The sequence below is a fragment of the Macaca mulatta genome, chromosome 8 (genome assembly GCF_049350105.2).
Source record: "Macaca mulatta isolate MMU2019108-1 chromosome 8, T2T-MMU8v2.0, whole genome shotgun sequence".
Lineage (NCBI taxonomy): Eukaryota > Metazoa > Chordata > Mammalia > Primates > Cercopithecidae > Macaca > Macaca mulatta.
The window spans coordinates 142,975,185-142,996,563 of record NC_133413.1 but is presented as its reverse complement, the minus strand read 5'-3'; the positions used below and the strand labels follow the sequence as shown (position 1 = coordinate 142,996,563).

At 37.8% G+C, this 21,379-nt stretch overlaps 1 protein-coding gene across 5 annotated transcripts in view; it reads left to right on the top strand.

Annotated features, from left to right (window-relative positions):
- Positions 1 to 21,379, top strand: part of DNAAF11 (dynein axonemal assembly factor 11) — a 95,737-nt gene that overhangs the window by 60,810 nt on the left and 13,548 nt on the right. The gene's annotated exons all lie outside the window — the stretch shown is intronic.

Sequence of the window (21,379 nt, the reverse complement as noted above, 5' to 3'; positions counted from 1 at the left end):
TCTCATTCATTAAGTGGGAGCTATGAGGATGCAAAGGCATAAGAAGGATACAGTGGCCTTTGGGGACTAGGGGGAAAGGGTGGGAAGAGGATGAGGGATCAAATATTACAAATTAGGTTCAGTATATATTGCTCGGGTGATGGGTGCACCATCATCTCACAAATCACTGCTCAAGAAGTTACTCATGTAACCAAATACCATCTGTTCCCCAAAAACCTATGGAAATAAAATAAAATAAAATAAAACATGTAACATAAAATTTACCAACTTGAAAAAAAAGAACACTGTATAATTGGAATGCCTTTGGCTTCAAGTAACAGAAACTCCTTACTCAAAGTGGTTTAAATAGTGAAAAAAAATACACTTGTTCACCTTAAAAAAAAAAAAAAAGGATCACATAGACACTTAGGTACAATTTCAATTCATTCACAGTATTGTATTGTCAACATGTTAAGTGATATTTAATAGTTCTAGAATAGTCTTTAATACTTTTTAATATTTGGATACTCTAAATCAATTTTTAAAATACTAGATTTGATGTTGAGTAGTTCTCTCTTTGTGTCAGCATTTGTAAAGAATACTGTGAAGGGCGGACCTTGTTTTGCCTATGCATGGGATGATTCTATCATGTGAATTCAATGATAATCTTTGTATACATTTTCTAGGGACACAACATTTGTCATTGAATCCACAAGTCTCTATGATATTTCATATTAGATACTTCATTCAGCATTTTTTCATGATGTCAAATTAATATTTTTCTCTTTTCTTGCTCCTAAATGAGGCTGGGTCTATACACTCTGGGTAGTGACCACTAGGCAAATTTCATGAGTCTGTCTTTCCCCTGTCACATGGGTCATGGCTATGTTTTGTGTTGCTACCATGTCAGTGGAGGTTCCCAGCTCAGCCCCTTGTTCCAGGAGGTTTCACTTTGTGCTAGCTCTGCAATCCCAGATGCTTCCCAACACTCACACCTGGGTCGGTGGCATACTACAGATTGCTGTAATATGCAAATATCATAGTCCCTAGTATATGGCCAGGACTTTTGTCTCCATTTGCCATCTTTATATCTTACCTTGTGGGTATCACATTTCCCAGAAAGTCAGTTGTAACTGTACTTCCTCTACCGTTTTAACAAGGGTGACTGTCTAGGCTAGAAGTGGCAAGTGAATTAGTAGAAGAGGTGTACTCTGGCCATCTCATAAAGATAGCATCCAGCAATGGGGGAATCATAAAAAATGGTACACCTGCATAGAGCACTTACCAGGAATGGAGCCTGCAGGACTGGAAGTTGCTCTGGGTGAGTCAGCAAGTGAGTGGTGAGTGAATGGGAAGGTGCAGGATGACTATACACTACTGTGGCTTCATAAACAGTGTACACTAAATTTACTTTTTAAAAGGTTTCTTTCTTCAACAATAAATTAGCTTACTGTAACATTTTTACTTCATAAGCTTTGTAATTTTTTCCTAAGTTTTGACTCTTACGATAACATTTAGCTTAAAACACAAATACATTATATAGCTGTATGAAAATATTTCCTTTCTTTATACTCATATTCTATATGCTTTTTTCTATTTCTAAACATTTTTGGCCAGATGCAATGGCTCATGCCTGTAATCCCAGCACTTTGGAAGGTTGGGGCAGGAGCCCAGGAGCTTGAGACCAGCCTGGGCAACATAGTGAAGCCCAATTTGTACAAAAATGAAAATAAAAATCAGCCAGGCAAGTGACTCATGCCTCTAGTCCCAGCTACTCAGGAGGCTAAGGCAGAAGGATGGCTTGAACCTGAGAGGTAGAGGCTACATTGAGCCTAAGAAGTCCAGAGGCTACATCGAGGCTGCACCGAGTACACCACCACACTCCAGCCTTGATAACAGAGCAAGACCCTGTCTCAAAAAACAAAAATTGTTTAATGTTTTATTTGTTTACTTTTTAAAATTTTTTGTTAAAGACTCAAACACACACATTAGCCTAGGCCTACACAGGGTCAGGATCACGAGTCTCTCTGTCTTCTGCCTCCACATCTTTTCCCACGGTAAGGTCTTCAGGGACAACATTATTTTTTTAAATGTAAGTAGAGGGAGCACACTCTAATATAATGATAAGAAGTATAGCACAATTAAACATATAAACCAGTAACATAGTCATTTATCATCACTATCAAGTATTATGTACTGTACATAATTGTATATGTATACTTTTATATGACTGGCAGTGCAGTAGGTTTGTTTATGCCAGGATCACCACAAACATGTGAGTAATTCATTGTTCTACTACATTGAGATAGTTACAGTGTTAGTAGGCAATAGGAATTTTTCAGATCCATTGTAATCTTATGGGACCACCACTGTATATGTGGTCCATTGTCATTGGAAATGCCATTATGTGACACCTGACTATATGTGTAAGTCAGACCAAGTCACTCTTCCCATTTTATTCAGAGTTAAAGGCAGAGTCCCCTGATTAACCTGTCCCCCCACCCCATTATCTCCCTGACATCATCTTCTACCGCTTTCTTCCTAGTCATTGCAGCCACATTGGCTTCCTTGCTATTTCACAAACATGACAAGCATCTTTCTACTTCAGGACTCTTGCACTTGCTGTTCTTTCTGCCGGAATGTCCTTCCCCCAGATGTCCTCATAATTTGCTTTCTGATCTCCTTCAGGTTGCTGCTCAAGTGTCACTATATCACTGAGGCCCTTCATGATACCCATATTTATAAAACATCTCCTCCCAGTCTCAGCATTCTGTATCCCTATTCCTGCTGTATTCTAAATCTCCTGTTCCTGCTGTACAGTCTAAATATTTAATTGTTTATTTCTTTTTCTGTTTTCCCCAACAAGAATTTAAGCTTTATGAGAACAGGGAGTGTTGTCTGTCCTTGTCAATGGCACCTAGAACAGAGCCTGGCAAAGAGTTGGTCTTCAGTAAATTTTTGTTGAATGAGTGAATACCTTAAATGTGTCTTTAAAATACATTTTAATATTTAGAACTTGCATCTCCCCTAAACTACTCTCCCTCTCAACTATTTCCTCATTGTTTTTCCGTACATATTATTCCGGATTAACTTTAAAATGAGTTTCTCAAATTCCGCCTCTGAAAAGGCTGTTGGAATTTTTATTGCCATGGATTTAGAGGCAGTGGGAAGAAATGATTAAGGGAATGGGCTCTGGAGCCAGAGAACCTGAATTAAATTCTGATATTTCACTCAGCAACTGTGTGACCCTAGCAAATTATTCATCTCTCTGTGCCTCAGATTCCTCATTCATAAAATGATGTCAGTAGTAATTGAGGCCTCAAAAGGTTGTCTTGAGGATTATACAAATGAATATAAATAAAGTACCTAGGACAGCACTTGGGATATAATACACACTACATTAATGTTTACTGTTAATATTATTCATTGCTAGTAATGCATATTATTAAATAATATCAATTGCTACTAGCTAATATTTTATAATTATTAAGATTGCATTGAATTTATAGATTGTAATAGGAATGAATCGATGTATTTACATTATCAAAACTGGATATTCAATAATGTGTTTCTCCATTATTACTCTTATTATATGTCCATTAGAAGGTTTTCTTTGTTGGTAGTTTTCTCTTTATAGTTGCTACACATGTCCTAAGTTTATTTATAGATATTACATGTATGATTTTAGTTTCTATTTTGGTTGGGGTTATTCCCCATCACATTTTCTAAGAGTTTATGTCTGGCCTTCATCCAAGTTCTTTAAAATGTGTAATCAAACTAAGTTCTATGTACATAATCTTTTCATCATCGTCCTGAGGATATCTAGCATATGATTTTACCACAGTCCAACTTAAGATTTAACTGGAATTTTGCATGCACTGAGAGGCTTGTTCACTCGCATCAAGTCATTAAATTAAACTGCCATCTCAATTCTTAAATGACAAGTTACAGGAACACTCCAAGAATATGCTGCATGATTTCCTTCGGGTGTTTCTTCAGAATAATTAACTGAGATTAAGGAAGTTGCCATGTGAACTGAACAGCAAAATATATTTACCACTTCAGTTGGTGAATATCTTGCTTAATTCTGTTTGTCCTGAGCACAAGAAGTGAAGGTCACATATTAAGGTCAATAATGCAGACCATACTTCTAAAAAACACAATCTCAAACCAGCCTCCTCCTTCTTAGTTGCACATGTTCCACAGCACTTTTTCTCTGCTCAAATATACTTGTGATATACTCAACACAAATGCACTTTTATTCTCTGATTGTCAAGTGGGTCTATAGGGTTGCCTGGGCATCTTGCTAGGTTTTTCTTGTTTCATCCATACTTCTGCTCTTTTATTTCTCATTCTCAGCTCATTTATAAAACTTCCAACTGAAGTTCATTCCTGAAATTTCTAACTGAAAAAAGTGGAAGCCTCAAAAGATAATTTCCACAAACTTCAACCATGATGGCTACCAACCTACCTGCATTTATATCCCCTTGTGCAACCTGGCCTTCCTTCCTTCCTAATTCTATGAATGAACTCTCTGTGGTGTATGCAATCCCTCTAGGTGTGTTGGATCCTATTTCCACTTGCTTTTAAAAGACTCCCCACCCCGCCCCCGCCTTTGGCAGTTCTCTGCTTTCTATACTTTTTCTTTGAATGTCACCTCTGAATCTTACATTAGAAAACATTCTGAAAGGTCTCCCCTCTTAACAAAGACAGAACAAAATAAAAACATCCCCCTCTGTTTATTGCCCTGGTCCACTTTATTGCAAAACTTTTAAAAAAGACGCCTCTATTTGCTGTTTCAAATCTTTTCTCATTATCTGTCAAATCAACTCCAATTAGGCATTATCTCCTCCCCACCCCTTCCACTAAAACATCTCTCTTTGATGTCTCCAATAACCTCCAGATTACTAAACCTAGTGATCATCCCTGGGTCCTCCTGGTATTTAACCTTTTAGTAGGCTTTTTACCCCTTATGCAGTTCTCCATTTTTAAACCCTTGCTCACTTGGGTTTCAATACATGGCTTTCACTCTACCACCAGATACTTCTGTCCACTGGAGTCCCTTGCCACCAGGTGCTTCATTGCTGATTGTTTCTTATACCTAGGCTTCTGCAAGTCGGTGCGTGCAATAGTTCAATTCTGAGACCTCTGTTCTTCTCTATTTGTACTCCTTCCTACATACTACCATCTTCTCTCATAACACCTCTAGAGCTCTGTCATCTGCTAATGGCCAACTAAGTCATAAGGAACAGCAATCACACTGAGAACTTAGGAAGAGGGACTAAATATTTTAAAAACATCTTAATAGTACAAATACCTACCAAGATAGTGAATAGCCACTGTCCTCTGAACAAAAAGAATCCTTCAGTGACCACATGGGTGGGAAGAAAACAGCTAAAGTCCAGAGCCTGCCAAAAAGGGGACTCTAATAAATCACTCTCACTTTGGGATGTGATTCTGAAGGACCGTCACCTCTGAGTAAGGTGAGTAAGATATAAACCAATCATCAGAAGTCCTCACAGCCTGTCTTCACACTATCTAACTTGGACTTGAGCTTGAGTGAAGGTTGTCTCAGATAAGTAACACCCGCACATGCCTGGCAAAACCCAGTGAAAATCCTTTCTAGAAGAGGCAGGCTCAAATTGTATATATTATAAACATACACGCATATGTATGTATGTGTGCTGTGTGTGTGTGTGTGTGTGTGTGTATATATATATATATATATATATTTCAAATCAAGTATCCAGCATGCAAAGATAAACTAGATACACACAGGGACATGAGTAGGATTCAGTAGAAACCCAGTCTAGCTTTGGAATTTGATTATGGCAGGTTGTTGCTCTTCTTCCTTGAGGGCAACCTTGAGGGTCCCACAGTTGCTGTAGGCATTAAATTGTTAGACACAGACTGTAAAACACTGTTTTAATTTGGTGTCTTTCAGAAGCAAAAATTTACATAGGGATTGTAGTAGAATAGTTTATTTGGAAGTATGGGAATGCTGGAAGGGAAGGCGGCCAATAGAGAGTTCTCTGTTAAACCAGCTTCCCTAGTGGGAAAACTCTAGGAGACAGTGCTAAACACATACCTCAGCACAACCCTACATAAGGGGCAATGGAACTGGGACATGTGTGCACCAGCTCCTGAGGATCCTTGGTTGATGGCCGCTCCCTGTTGTGGGGTGGTAGTGACATTGATGTTGGTGCTTATTATGTTAGGAGGCAATCGTCAAGCATGAAATGTTTTATAAGGAACCAGAAAATACAAAAGTGGTTTAACATACTTGAAAATGAATGAAATAAAAAATTTTTTAGAATTGAAATATGATACATTTAAAATTTAATGAGTGGATTTAACAGCAGATTAGAAATAACTGAGGAGAGCACTGCTACACTGGAAAGGAAGAAGATTCAGAATGAAGCATAGAGAAAGAAAATATTAACACAGACCCTAAGAACATGTAGAATAGAGTGAGAAGGTCTAACATGTTTAGTTTAGTTAGTGTCATATGGAGAATAAAGGAAGAATTAGTAGAGATAATATTTAAAGAGATAATGGCTAACTACAGGATTTATACTTAGGATTTTTACATGTATACCCACTGCACAAACTGAAAACATTTTGTATGCCTTCAGTCTGGGAGATACTATGCTATACTTTTTATGAATAGAAAAATAAAATTGGCTTGGCCCCTGCCCTGAAAGACTTTACCACCTTCGGAGATATATCTACAATTATGACTATTTAGCAAAAATTGTATATACTCTGTGATAAACAATTTAAACAACTCACTTTCTGCAATAACCCTGTAACCTAGGGATTTTTATTATCCAGATTATTTAATGAGGCTTGCTGACGTTATATAAATTTCCCAAGGTCATAAATAGATGTGTCATGTCATAGAAAACACTAGATTGGGGTCATTAGTTCTCTTCTTTCAGAATCCTCTAATAAATGTGATACTTAGACACACCATTTAGGCTCTCGCTTTTATCCTTATACCAGTTAATAATAAACACAAAGACATAGCCACTATTTATTGAACATTTACCATGTGCCACACACAGTGTTGAATACTTTGAACATCTTATGGAGTAGGGGTGATTATCCTCATTTTGCAGAAGAGGAAATGAAATTCTGATGTTGCCTTAAATCATAGGGTATGTTTCCAAATGAACACAAACAATGCCTCATAATTTTCATCTACAGCCAGATTACTTTTGGATCATTAGCAGCTTAAACTAGTAAAGTGCTTCACCTTTAAAATTTTGTTCCCAGTATTTCTACTCTAAAATAAGGAAGTAGTTTAGGGTATTTCATGAGTATCAGTATCTTTGCAGTCTGTATTCTCCTGTGAAATTCCCTCCCAACCCCACTAAGAAAATTGTTGAGGATCAAATGTAGATACAATGAAATGTATCCTTTCTTCCATGACTCCTCATACCACTTTAATTGGAAGACACCTGCATAGTTACCCGGCTTGTTGTCAACTGGGAGACAAGGAAATACACATTATTTCCAGATAATTGTTTTCTTCAAGGTTATAGAGAAGCCTCTTTTCAAAATCGTGGACAGCTTCTCTAAAACCTTGCCTAGCCTCCTCCTGGACCAAGGGGTTGTCTTTTTTCTGTGTTTCCTGGAAGTGAAATAAACAAATGTCACTTAAATAATGAAATTTATTGCTGTCAACTTCATACATTCTTGTCAGAATAAACATACAGTAGATACCAGATGAAGGTCAGGCCCTAGCTGCTCAGAAGGTAAGTCAGATCTCACCAGGAGCTCCCTGCACAGCTGACCTTGATCCAAGAATGGAATCAGCTTTGTGGGCACTGGAAACTCACAGGCCTCCTGTTGTGAGGTGAGGCTCCTAGGTATGAGGGAGGAGGGCTCCTCAGGGCTACACATAGGGCAGGTGGTGCTCTCAAGAATGGCAGTGCTCAGTGGGCTCTGGGGAACAGCCACATTTTGATACAGACCCATCAACTGCATCTTTCTTGTATTCTTTATCTCCATGAATCTGTATACGGTTATTTTAAAAATAAAATAAGAGGTGACCCAAGGCTAGCTCTCCACTGGTCAAGTGCTGTCTCTGTCCCTGACTGCAAAGGCTCCAAACACTGTCTTTCTGTGACTTGGTTTCATAGCTTCTACAGAACTGCAAAGTTGACACTTAAAATGGGCTTTGTTCCTTTTTCCCATTGGCCAGTGGGGGTGGGTGACAGGTCATTCTTCTTATTGCCAGCAATGGGGAGGAAAACATAAGATAATATCAGACAACAATTCAAGGTAACCGGGAGAGGCCATAGACTGTGGCAATCCCCTGCACAGCTGTCCCTCGTCGGACAGATCTCACCACAGTCCCTTTGAGACTGGGAACCAGGCTGATGCCCCCATCACTCTGGATCCTTACAGGGGGCAACAGGAGAGGGAGTATTGCTCTTTGTTTTATTCCAGTGTTTCTGATATTGAAGCTTTCTCCTAGGCAGTGAGGCTAAAGTAGCCTAGGCAAGTCAGCCTGATTATTTGCTCACTTGATCACCTACTGTGAACAACGCTACTGTGAGTGGGAGAAGCCTCAGGTCCTGGGTACTTAGCCTGCAGTCAGACAGAGGGGTTGACTTCAGGACGTCATTTTGTTCCTGAAGCGCAAAACCCTCTTCAGCATCTTTACAGACTGTCTCTAGCAAGATTGTAAAAGAAAATTTTCTTTTCATTTTATACGTTATTCTCAGTCTTAATGTTTGTCCTAACTTAATAAAATATTTTCAGTTTTAGACTGCAATGTGTGAATGATCTTCTGTGGGGGGAACTGTCAGAAGAGTGACCTTCCAAGTAGAAAATAATTTTGAAGGAATCAGTTGATAGTTAGATTTGTTCTCTGGTTACTCAAGACCATATAACTGCCTTGTGTAACTGTCAGTGTTGATTTTACATATACATATCAGTAACTGCATCTTTACAAATTTTCCTCATAATATAAATATTAGCAAATTATGGGCCTGAGAATCAATGACATTTTGTATGCACCTGCCAATTGACGGGCCACATAAATGCATGGTGAGGATGGACTTCCTATCCTGCCATTTTGCTGATATCCAGCCTCAATAATTTAAAATGGTCAAATGGACCCATGACTTCCTTGTGTAGACCGGCTCCTCCAATAGTCCTCCTTGTCTCAGAAAATGGCGCCATCAACTGATACCCAGTTGTTCAAGTCAATGATTAGGAGGCATCCTTAACTACATCTTGCGGGCATCACTACCAAAATATATCCTGAATTCAGTTACTTAGCACCACTCCCACCATCACCTCCCATCAAGCCAGTGTCCTCCCCCAACTGGACTACCTTGGACAGCCTTCTCACGGTTTGCCCTGCTCTGTTCTTTCCACTCTTTGATACTTTCTCCATAGGGAAGCCAGAATGCCCTTTTATTTATTTTTTTTGTTTATAGTTGAGTTTTAAAATATTTTTTCTTTCCTATTATGAAATTATTACTGTTGAAATACAACAAAATGTAAGGAAAAAAAATAACTCAATGGTCCCACTATCCGGATAAACATTTTGTTTTGTTTCTTTTCAGTCTTTTGTCTGTGCTCAGGTATAATTATTTCAAAGTGATTGCTATTTGTTTACTTTTTAAAGAAGTAAATTTTGCAAAATAAAAAATGTACATCTTGCAAATAATAGCTTTATTCCCTTGTTGAAACCTACCAATGACTTTCCATAGCACTTGAAATATATTCAGACTTCTTGTTGTGGCCCAGAAGGCTGTGTACAAGGTAGTTTCTGCCTATGTTTGTGGTGCCTTCTTTCATTTTTCTCCTCTCATATTCTGGACACAGCTTTTTTTTTCTCTCTCTCTCTCTCTTTCTGGAACACAGAGGATTCTAATAAGGTTCTGAAACACAGGAAGTTCTAATAAGATTCTGGAATACAGAAGGTTCTAATAAGGTTCTAGAACCTTATTCCCACCGGCAGGACTTTTGTGTTTTCTGTGCTTTTTTTGTTAAAAGCATTTCTGCCCCTCTCTCTGTTTGTATCTGTATTAGTCTGTTTTCACATTGCTATAAATAAATACCCAAGACTGGGTAATTTATAAAGGAGAGAGGTTTAATTGACTCACAGTTCCATGTAGCTGGGGAGACCTCCAGATCACGGTGGAAGGTGAAGGGGAAGCCAACTTGGACCACAGCAGCAGGAGAGAGAGTGTGTGAGACATCCAGAAATACTACCATTTATCAAATCATCAGACCTCATGAGAATTCACTCATTATCGCAAGAACGTCATGGGGAAACTACCCCCATTCTTGGTACCAATTTCCTATGTTAGTCCGTTCTCACACTGCTCTAAAGAACTGCCTGAGACTGGGTAATTTAGAAGGAAGAGAGATTTAATTGACACAGATCTGCATGGCGGGGGAGGCCTCAGGAAACTCACAGTCATGGTGGAAGGGGAAGCAGGCGCATCTTACATGGCAGCAGTTGAGAGCGTGTGAAGGAAGTGAAGGGGGACGAGCCCCTTATAAAACCATCAGGTCTCCTAAGAACTCCCTCACTATGAAGAGAACAGCCTGGGGGAAACCGCCCCCGTGATCTAATCACCTCCCTCCCTCCACACAGGGGGATTACAGGTCCCTCCTTGACACATGGGGATTACAATTCCAGGTGATATTTGGGTGGGGACACAGAGCCAAACCTTTTTGTATAAAATGGTTTTTATACAAACCAAATTGAGCCAAACAGATTTGTATAAAAAAAATACAAATCTGTTTCCTTTGTATTATGCAGGTTTGGGCTCAAATATTACATTTTTAGAGGGACTTTTTTTTTGAATACCAGAGCTAACATAGCCAGTCACAATCTCTCAGTCATCTTTCTCAGCCATATTACTTGGTTTATTTGATCACAGTATTTATTACTGTATGAAATGGCCTTATTTGTTAAATTTTGTGTGATTTGTCTTTACCTGTCGAAATGTGGGGATTATGAGAGAAGAGCCTCGATTCAGCCAATGAGTGGAGTAGTACTTGCCTTCCAGTAAATAAATATTACAACAAATAAATATTAGTTGAAGAATGAAACCTCCAAAGCTTCTTATTCATTCCTTATCATGCCTTATCTGATTTTTGAATATTTTCTGTTAGCCAGTGATTTGCTTATTATTTTATTCTGCTTATTATTTGTAAAATAAGCAGAAGTTTTGGCTTTGGTGAAATCTCATATGTTATTTTATTTCTATTTGGTGATTACTTCCTTTTTCCTATTTATGACATCTTTAGCTTTAAAGATATTCTCCCACATTTTCTTTTAGAAGCTTTACCATTTTAGCTTTTACCTTTAAGTCTGGGATTCATTTCAGATGGGTTTTTATGTATGGTATGTAGTAGTGGATAAGGGCCATTTTTTTTTTCCCTTATGGATTTGAAGATCTAGCCCAAAAGATTTTACTTTCCCCATTGAGTTGCTTCAGCACCATTGTCAAAAATCAATGGCCTCATAAAGAAGGGTCTATTTTTAGGCCTGTATTTTTTTCCCATTGATCTCTTTATCCTTATGCCAATACTACCCTATACTAATAATTTTAGCTTTATAATACACCTTTAAGGCTGCAATTCTTACGGTTTGTTTGTTTCTTTTTGATGATCATTTTGTTTATTTTTGTATCAGTATATAAATTTAGAAATCAGTTTATCAATTTTCATACAAAAACATTGTTGGGATGCTAATTAGGATTTTATTGAATCTGTAGGTCAATCTGGGAAGATCTGACATCTTAACATTATTAAGTTTGCCAATGTATGATCATGAGGTGTCTCTCTATGGGTGTTCTAAAATTTGTTTCTCAACAGCAACTTGTCATTTTCAAGGTAAAAGTCATTGGGCATTACATATATATATATGTACATGTATATATATATATGCACATATATATGTATGTATATATTCTTTGAAGTTTATTATTTTTATCTGTCAGAAACTTCTATCGTACTGAACAAATATCTTCTTTTACTGAGCTCAACAGAAAGTTTGTAACACTTACTTTACTTGATTTCTCCATTGTATGAGATATTGTTGGATTCTCCTCTTCCTTTTAATCTTGCTCTTAGTTTTATATAATCATGTACTCCTATTCTTTCTTCTACCTTTCTGTCCTTTCTTTTGCAGTCCTTTTTTGTAAGTACATCTTCCTTTGCTCATTTCTTAAATGTTCACTTTCTTTTGTGTTTCTTATCCAACTCTCCTCATTCTTACCCTCTCCTGATTGATCTTATCCATTGAATTGACTTCGGTTACTTCCTAAATATGATGGACTTTTAAATATGTATCTGCAGGATTTTCAGTTAAAATCTGAACTCTATTTCCCTTCCCACCTTACTACACCTCCCAAATCCCTTTTCTTAATGAATATTACCATCATCCACCCACTTGATATCATCTTTGTCATCTCCCTCTATCATCACTCTTTACATTCAAGTCTGCTAGATTTTTACCTCCTTCATACCTCAAATTCATTCTTTCTCTTTAATGCCACTGTCTTTGTCTTGGCAGAGATAACAATTATCTCTTACCCTATTACTACAATGGTATTATAAATAGACTTCCTCTTTTCAGATTTTATTTCAATATATACTTTGCTTTCCAGCAACCTTCCAAAAGTGCAGACTTTATGGTGCCAGTTTCTCCTTTTATGAAGCCTATTAGTGGGGTCCCTCTCATCTTTAGAATAAAGTTATAACTGCTAAAACAGCCTACAATTCCTGCATGCTGTAGACCCTGCTTACATCGACAACCTCAGCTCCTACTGTCTCCCCTTCTAAAGCCCATGCACTAGGAATATGGAACAACTTACAGTTCCAGGAACTTGCTATTCTCTTTTACTTTTGTGCAAGTTTTCCTTCTCTGTGAGAGGCACTTTTCCTCCTTTCAACTGGATATTCCTTTTCTAGCTCAGATAATGCTCCCTTGGGAAATTTCCCTGAGCCCCCAAAGCTGGGATATGTCTGTCCTTGATGCTCCTACAGCACCCTGCATTTATTCTCTGTCTTATTGATCTCACTGCCCTAAAGCTGTGTGCTGACTTGTTTTCTCTTCCATTAAACCATAAGCTCCCTGAAACAAGAACTGTGTCTAGTTCAGTGGCGTGTTGTAAGTACTCAAAAAAATACCTGTTGATTGAAATTGAGTGAATTAATGAATATTTTAAAATAAAATTGGAGGATATTGGCTATTTGGAAAACATTAGTTCGTCAAATACACCAGACACGAAAATAAATTTCATATGGATTTTAAAGAATTGAGTGTTATTTTAAAAGCATTAAGAAAACAAATAAAGATAAATATCTACTTTCATTCTTTAAAGGATTTTCTAAACATAAAATAATTTCAAAAATCACCAAGGAAAAGCAATAGTTTTAATTATTTACAATCTACAATAATTAAATAATTATTTCATTATTTACAGTGTAAGAGTTGTATGTCAAAACCTACCATTCAGTAAATACTTTTTGTTCACTTGCATTTCATCTATGTATTTATTCAACAAATAATTGTTGAGGGCTTACCACGTGCCCAACACAGAACTTCCTGTCCTCATGGAGTTTACATTTTAGTGAGGTAAAATAAACAAGTTAAGATATATTATTTTTAATGCCGATATGTCCCATTGCCAGAAAAAAAACCACAAAAGACTAAAGAAGGATAATATGTATAAATTCATAAAAGTATTTCAGAAAACAATTAAAACTCTACTAGCAAGGTGGGAAACGACAGTTACAAAAGAAACACAAAAGATATGAGAAATTTCCATTATATATTATAATAAAATATTATATTTTTTCATGTTATTATCAAACATTTAAAAACTTTTTACTGCTTCTTATTTATTTTTAAATAGATAATATATATTTACAGGACAGAATCCAAAAGCATTAAGTAACTTACAGTACAAAGCAATCCTTCCTTTCATCTCTCTTTCTCAACCATCTAGTTCTTCTTTCTAGAAGCAACCACTGCTGCCAAATTTAAAAAAAAATTTTTCAGTTCAATGCTAATGAGGGTTCATTGAAAGAGTACTCTCATAAACTGCTAGAGAAAATAGGAAATGATTTAATCTTTTTGGGAATAAAATTACTGACATATATCAAGCCTTAAAATGTACATTATGACTTAATAAATCTAAATTTGGATTCTCTCCTAACAAAATAGTTAGGTATATCATACAATATACAATTTATGTACATGGGTAGACACCATCATATAAGAAATTGGAAACAATCTAACTATTCAAAACCAGTCCATTAAATGATAGTGCACACATAAAACAGAATATTACACAATTATTATCTCTCATCTGTAGATCAAAGTATATAATTTTGAATAGCAATGTAAAATATTTCATCAGTGCAGTGACCATGTTTTTCTGGTTCATCCACAGCATCCCAGCTCCTAGAACAATTTCTGGAACACTAATAGGCATCTTGTAAATGTGGGTTGTATAAATTAAATTGCATCCAGAAAAGCCTGGAAGCTGCAGTATCAGCTAGGACTGTTTTCAAAACTCATCTAATCTAAGAATCACCTGGGGAGAGCTTGTTAAAAACTAGATTCCCAGGCCGCTATCTGCAGATTCTAACTAGAAGGTGTGGGAATCTTGTTTTAATGACCACCCCAAGGTGTGAGAAACACAACATAAATAAGAAAGGGTCTAATGAGAAATCAGGAAACTCTTGAGTATTGAAATGTATACAATACAGGATTTATAAGGGAATTTATTATTTAGGAGTAATTCAGGAAGAATATTACACAGATAACAGGAGATTTGAGAAGCCAAAGAAAGGAAAAAATGTGTACCATCAGGAAGTTACCACCATTCCTGCGACAGAGGGAGAAGTTGGTGTTGGCAGAAAGCAAACACCAAGGTCACCTGGAAAGGTCACCTGGAAGAAACCAAAACTGCAGTAGCCATCTTGGGCAGGGCCTGGAGCCACAGAGTAGATTCTATCACTGCTGGAGGAGTTGTTAATGCAGACAGGGATTGTGAAAGCGTGTAGGGTTCTTGGCCCTCCAGCTTCCCTCCATTGCCTCCCATTGGCCAGGCCCAGGTGGAAGTCAGTTAACATAGGAGGCCAGCAGGTTCTGTGGATAGTGATAGTGAAGCCAGCAGGGTTCTGTCTTCCTGTGATTTATAGAGCAGAGCAAAGACAGGGCAGGCAATGGATATGAGGACAAACAGTCTCAGTGCCTGTACTATGCGTTAAGACACCATGTCACACCCATATGAAAATACTGCAAAGGTCTGCACTGAAGAGTGTAAAAATCATTTATTAATGTTCAGTTCATTTTAAGAAACTATCCCCTTAACTTCCATGATCTTCCACTCTGGGGCAATTGTGGACAATGGATTGTATTTCATGCAAATGACCCCTTTTAAGAGGATATATAAATGCTAAGTGATCTTGAATGCAGAGGCCAAGACCTACCTCCTATGAGACAGTGGTCTGCTAGAGAAATGGTGGTCTATAGGCAAACTAAAGCCCAACAGAACAGCACAATTAGCCAGTGATTCAAATGTGTGAATTTGTAGAATCTCTGTGATGGCCATTATGCACATTTAGACAGTTTCCCAACAGGATTGTGTGTCATGAGTATTTTCAGAGTGAGGTTGGGTGCAGGAACAGAAATTTGACTAAAATAGTCTAAAGAGAAAGGAAAGTATTTTTATCTAGCTAGGCAAGAGAAAAAGACACTTTTCAAAAGCTATCACTCCACTGGAGTTAGTATTTTTGTTAACATCACACACCTTATCTAAGGAAAATAAGGATGTGTATAAAATACTACTCTTGAGCTGAGGTAAGTAACTGTGTGACTTGGGAAGAAAGCATTGCAAAGTTCTCATCACCACTTATGCAAAGTCCAAGTGCCATGAAATAAATTCCCCCAAATCTCTCCTTTGTTCTTTAGCCTTCTCTCCAGCTACAGTCTGCCACATATTTCGTGCTAGTTTGTGTGGTCATTTACTTTCCTGTCTCTGCTCGTGCTTGTTTTCTCTTTCTGGAATATTCCTCATCTACTACATGACCTACATCTTCTGGAAAATTCCTGCTTATCCTTTAAAATTCATATCAAACCTCACATCCCCCAGTAAGCCTTCTAATGGCCATTAGGCACATTTAGATAGCATCACAACAGGATTGATTTAGATTTGTGTCCCCACCCAAATCTCATGTTGAAATGTAATGCCCAGTGCTGGAGGTGGGGCCTGGTGGGAGACAGTTGGATCATGGGGTCGGTTTATAATGGTTTAGCACCATCCCCCTAGTGCTGTGTGATAGAGTTCTCTTGAGATCTGGTGGTCTAAAAGTGTGTGGCACCTCCTTCCCCTCTCTCTTGCTCCTCCTCCTGCCATATGAGATATGCCTGCTTCCCCTTCACCTTCTGCCATGATTGTAAGTTTCCTGAGGCCGTCCCAGAAGCTGATGCCATCATGTTTCCTATGTAGTCTGCACAGCTGTGAGTCAATTAAACCTCTTTTATTTATATATTACCCAGTCTCAGGTATTTCTTTATAGCAGTGTGAGAACAGATTACAATACCTTATTTGATTTCTGCTCTCTATCCTTTCTAGCATGGCTCCCTCCCTTGGGCTTCCATAGTAGTCTATGCATATATCTAGCAATTGTACTTTTTTCAGTGTATTTTAACTGTTTATGTATCTTTCTCCCTCATGAGATGATCAGGAATAATTTTTAATCTATCATTCCATATCTGCCTCTCAGTCCTATGCTTGGCATATAACAGATGCTCAGTAAAATTTCTTGGAGCAGATTTAATGGAGGTAATAGTTGAAACTGTGGGAGAAAGTGAAATCTCCAAGAGAAAGAGAAATTTACTGTGATTTTCATGTATACTTTTATTTAAGAAGCCAGGTTAAACTCACAGGAAAAAGTTAAAGTTGATTGATTTATGTTTTCTTTCTTAACAAGTATTCCTGATTGCATTCATGTCCTTTGTTCATTCCCTCTTAATTTACCAGTAGCATGTCTTCATCTGAAACAGAGTTATTGTTTGCTCATTTTTATTTAAATTCACTTAAATATTAAGTTAAACCATAAGAAATCATTTTTCATGGATCAAACATAGATATTGGCAATTTTTATGGTTCAACCCAAAGTATAAGGATTCAGAGCTAAGTAGCTTCGTTGCATCCGTTTACTGTATTTTTACACAGCTCACATAGTCTATGTTTCTTGATATGAGTAACTTTTATAGTTGATGTAGATCATCTCAATGCACGTACTGCCTCGGGATGTAATGAAACTTCAACCCAGGTACTATGTAAGTAAAAGTTGGAAAGTCATGCATCAGAAAAGCCTCAGAATGGACTTCTGTATTCTGTAGAAAAGTGAACTCTATTACTGCCTCCATGTTCACTCCCAACTTTCAATTGCATGGCTCTATGAGAGTTAAAATAATGTAACATTATTAAAATGTTAATTTGTTCCTTTATGCCTATCCCACAATTGAATTTTCAAGTAGTTGATTACATTTCTCTCTGTGGATTCAGGAAACCGTTAGTCTCACATTATCTAATTTACTAAACATATTTTGGCCCTTACAACTTTTCCATTAGTCATTCCTAAACACATTTAGCACAAATGAATAAGACGATATTTGATGTTAATGAGCATTGCTTCCTCGAGGCAGAGCAACCCGGGACTGCAGGTACAGTGGGAAACCAAATGTTAGGATTGCAAAACCTTGGAACACTGAACCTATAGACCTCTGCTTGGGCAAATTCGATCTTATCAGAAAAGGTAACCTACTATTAATATGAACGTTGACGTTAAGATGAATTTCAGTGTTATTATGTATGTTGGCATTAAGATGAATTTCAGTGTTATTATGAATGTTTGTGTTAATATTTTATTTACAGCTGACTCCTTAATTCCTTCTAACTTTTAAACTTAAAACAATCTTTGAAACTAAATGAGCTGAAAATACCTTTTAAAAGAAGAAACACATTTAGATTCTGGTGCACAGCAAATTCCCTGTGAATAAAAGTTCCAAATTTGTGATTCTATTTGCATTTCCATAAACACAGAGTCTTTGTGCTTATTATGTGACAAATAACAGTGTTAGAAATGGGGTGTTTTAAGACTCTAATTATGCATATGTTCCCATTCTCATTGGTGCATGTATTGAAATGTAAAGCTATACAAAACTTGTACTTTGGGTTCAAGAGCTTTCTTTTTTTTAAGTTGATATTTTAATGAATTTTAACTAACATTGACTTCATTTAAAGGAATTAAAATATTAAGAAGTTTAAAAGGTGCTAAGGTGCCACTGCTCCTTGGGAAGCAGATTCTGAAATGCAGATGAGCGTGCAAAATGTGTGTTAAGAAGTGTCCTGGGGGTCAACACCCGGAAAGGGAGGGAAGAAGCCGAGAGTGGGGAAAGGGAGAAGTTGAGCTGTGACGCAAGCCCGACAAAGGTCTCAGTCAACATCTCAGTGAGCTCCCTGGCTGACCTGAGTCTTTTCAATTGGCCAAATCAGGCACAGGGGAGTATCCTCCAGATCTCACATTGATCAGAGAGATTGGATTGTAGACCCCCAAGTTCTCACACTCACATGAGAGTTCCAGGTCCCAGGCATGGTAAGGAAGGAGCAGAGAGTTCCAGAACAGAAAAGACCATGTGGTCTAGACCACAGATGAATTACGGGTGGTTGGTACGGACAAGGTCGTTCACACCTGAAGAAGAATCCCAGTAGCCCATCACATGACCAACACACACGGGTTTGAAGCTGACTGTGGTTATGTTCCTATATCTCTTGCTAAATAAACATAAATTCAAATTAATTAAAATTTAATAAAAGCAAAACTTTAGTTTCTACATTGCACTAACCACATCTCAAGTGCTTAGTAGCAACAGGCAGCTGGTAGCTATTGCGTTGGATAGCACAGAGCATTTCCACCAGAAATATTGAGATAGTAGGAAATATTGAAACACAGAATTGCAGAACATTTTGCTGGACAACACTGCTCCACATGTATTACACAGGCACATCTCTCAGAGGTCTTGCTGCCTCCCTGGGATACTTCCAGGAGGAGGCCCTTCCCCGCATTCTCTCTCTCCTTCTCTAAATCTAAGGAGAGTCTCTTTTTAATCTCCATAAAACATTAAGAAATACCTTCCCAATTCTATTTTTTACATTTATAATTGACATCTGATTTGGTTAACTATAACTGGAATCAACAGCAACTGAAAAGTGTTTTCATTCCCTTAAGAGAAGGGCAGGATATCAGGAAATATTTAGATTCATCCCACTCATTCAGTAAAGAAAAAGAAGAAAACCAGTTGTTCTCATATTTAAACCATATAGACATTCGTACCCTGCCACAGTAACATCCACAAATATAACATTGGTCAGCAAAAAATTAATGGAAAGCAATACAATTACATTAAGTCTTTTAAAACCTAGAAAATACAACATTTTAGACTTAGCCTACTCCAAAATAAACCATGTTTGATAATACAAACCTGCTCCGTTGGGCAAACCTTTCTGTGAGTCACCTTCTTTTAATTATTCGGTAAACATTGTTTTGGTAGCTTTAGTTGCCAATTCTTCCATAGCATTCTTCTATGAGTTTTTGTAATGTGGACTGCATCGCTTTTGAAACATTTCTGAACAAACCCTTCTAGGCTTGGTATTTAAAGTTTTTAGTAGCATTCATTATTTTTTTCTTCTGGAGCTTCAGTAAAAGTCTTACCATCACATAAACCACTTGTGATTATTCTCTCCCAGTCTAGTGTTCAAAGCTGATATTGAAAGGGTGGAGCTGAAGATCTTTCCACATCACATATACACCCTCCCATGAGACCCATGGAAAGAGGAAGATATACTTCTTATGTTCATGGTCTCCAGTGAAAGGGAGCTGCACGACATCACACATACATACATGTGTTGCATTTTTACAAAATATAATTGAAAATTATACAACTGCACCATGTAAAAAAACTAGTCTGGCACCACTGTATGATGTTGACACAGGAGGACTGCCATCTAGGTGTGGGCATCCATCAGAGCCCAAACCTCCCCGAGTTTGATGCTGCAGGCTCAGACTGGGAATCATTTCTTCATTGGTTCATTTATAATTTATTTATTGAAGCATACAGATGATAAACAATGGGCTAGGCTTTGGGGGTTTACTGGAGCCTAGAACCAAGAATCTCTAATTAAATAAGAAACAAATTACCCATGTATTAATATGATTAAGTGACCAACACTTCAGTATAGTAAAGCTTAGATAGGAGAATGTGGCTTAGTGTTAAGGCGAAATTGGGGCTTCCAATGCCCTTCCCAAATATATACTGTAAATCAAGATACATGCCTGAGCCAGTAGATGGGAGGCAGATGATGACAGACCTTTGAAGTCCAAGCCTAGTCTTTTCCCTAATCATTTGCGTGAGCCTGGATCACAGCTGTGCAGCACACCAAGTCTCAGGCAGAACCGAGAAAGGCAGATAGCCCTCACCCTTGAGATCAATGACCCTGCCCATCAGAGAGATGTGGCAGGTGAATGAGTCATTCCCCTGCCATAGAGAAGGGCCTGGTGAGGGTGGAGAGAGGAATGGACACCCACTCAAAGTCACTCTACTCCTTAAAAACAAAGGGCAGATGCCATATTGGTCAATGGACCCAGGCACATGAGAAGAGAGTTTTTAAACTTCTCTCCTCCTGCTAGCAATCCCTGTCTCATAGGAATGTTTAGGGGTGGGGAAATTAAATAAAATACAGTGTTGATATTGGTAGGTGTGTGTCTAGCACACCATTGGAGTCTGACAAGTAGCAGCAGGTTCTCTTTTCCTTCCCCTCTCTGATATCTTAGGAGTTTCTTGAGAGGAGATATTGGGTCTGAATAATTTTTGCAGTACATTTGTTGAATGGAATCATTTTACTTATTGAGACTTCAACATGCTTAGCACTGAGCTTATTTTGTTTTAAAATGTTAGAATTATAGGATTTTTAGACCAAAAAAGGGGCCTTTCAGATCATAAACCAATTCCTTCATTTTACAGAGGAAGAAACCAGGGCCCAGTGAGCTGGGAGAATGAGGATTCAAGCTCCCATCTCAGAGTGCTTTCCACATTTCACTAGGAGCACCTCAAAGGCAGTGTTTCCATCACATCTGTATCCCCAACACCCCACAAAAGTATCTGGCATGTTGTTGTCTCTTAGATAATATTTGTTAAATACATTAATTCACCATATCTCCTGCTTGGCCTTTGACAGTTGTAGATAGCTTGTGGCTTTGCAAGACTATTATGATAGATACAATTCGTGATGTAACCTTCTGTACACTGCATGTAAGGGCTTCAAGATTGAGTCTTTCATGG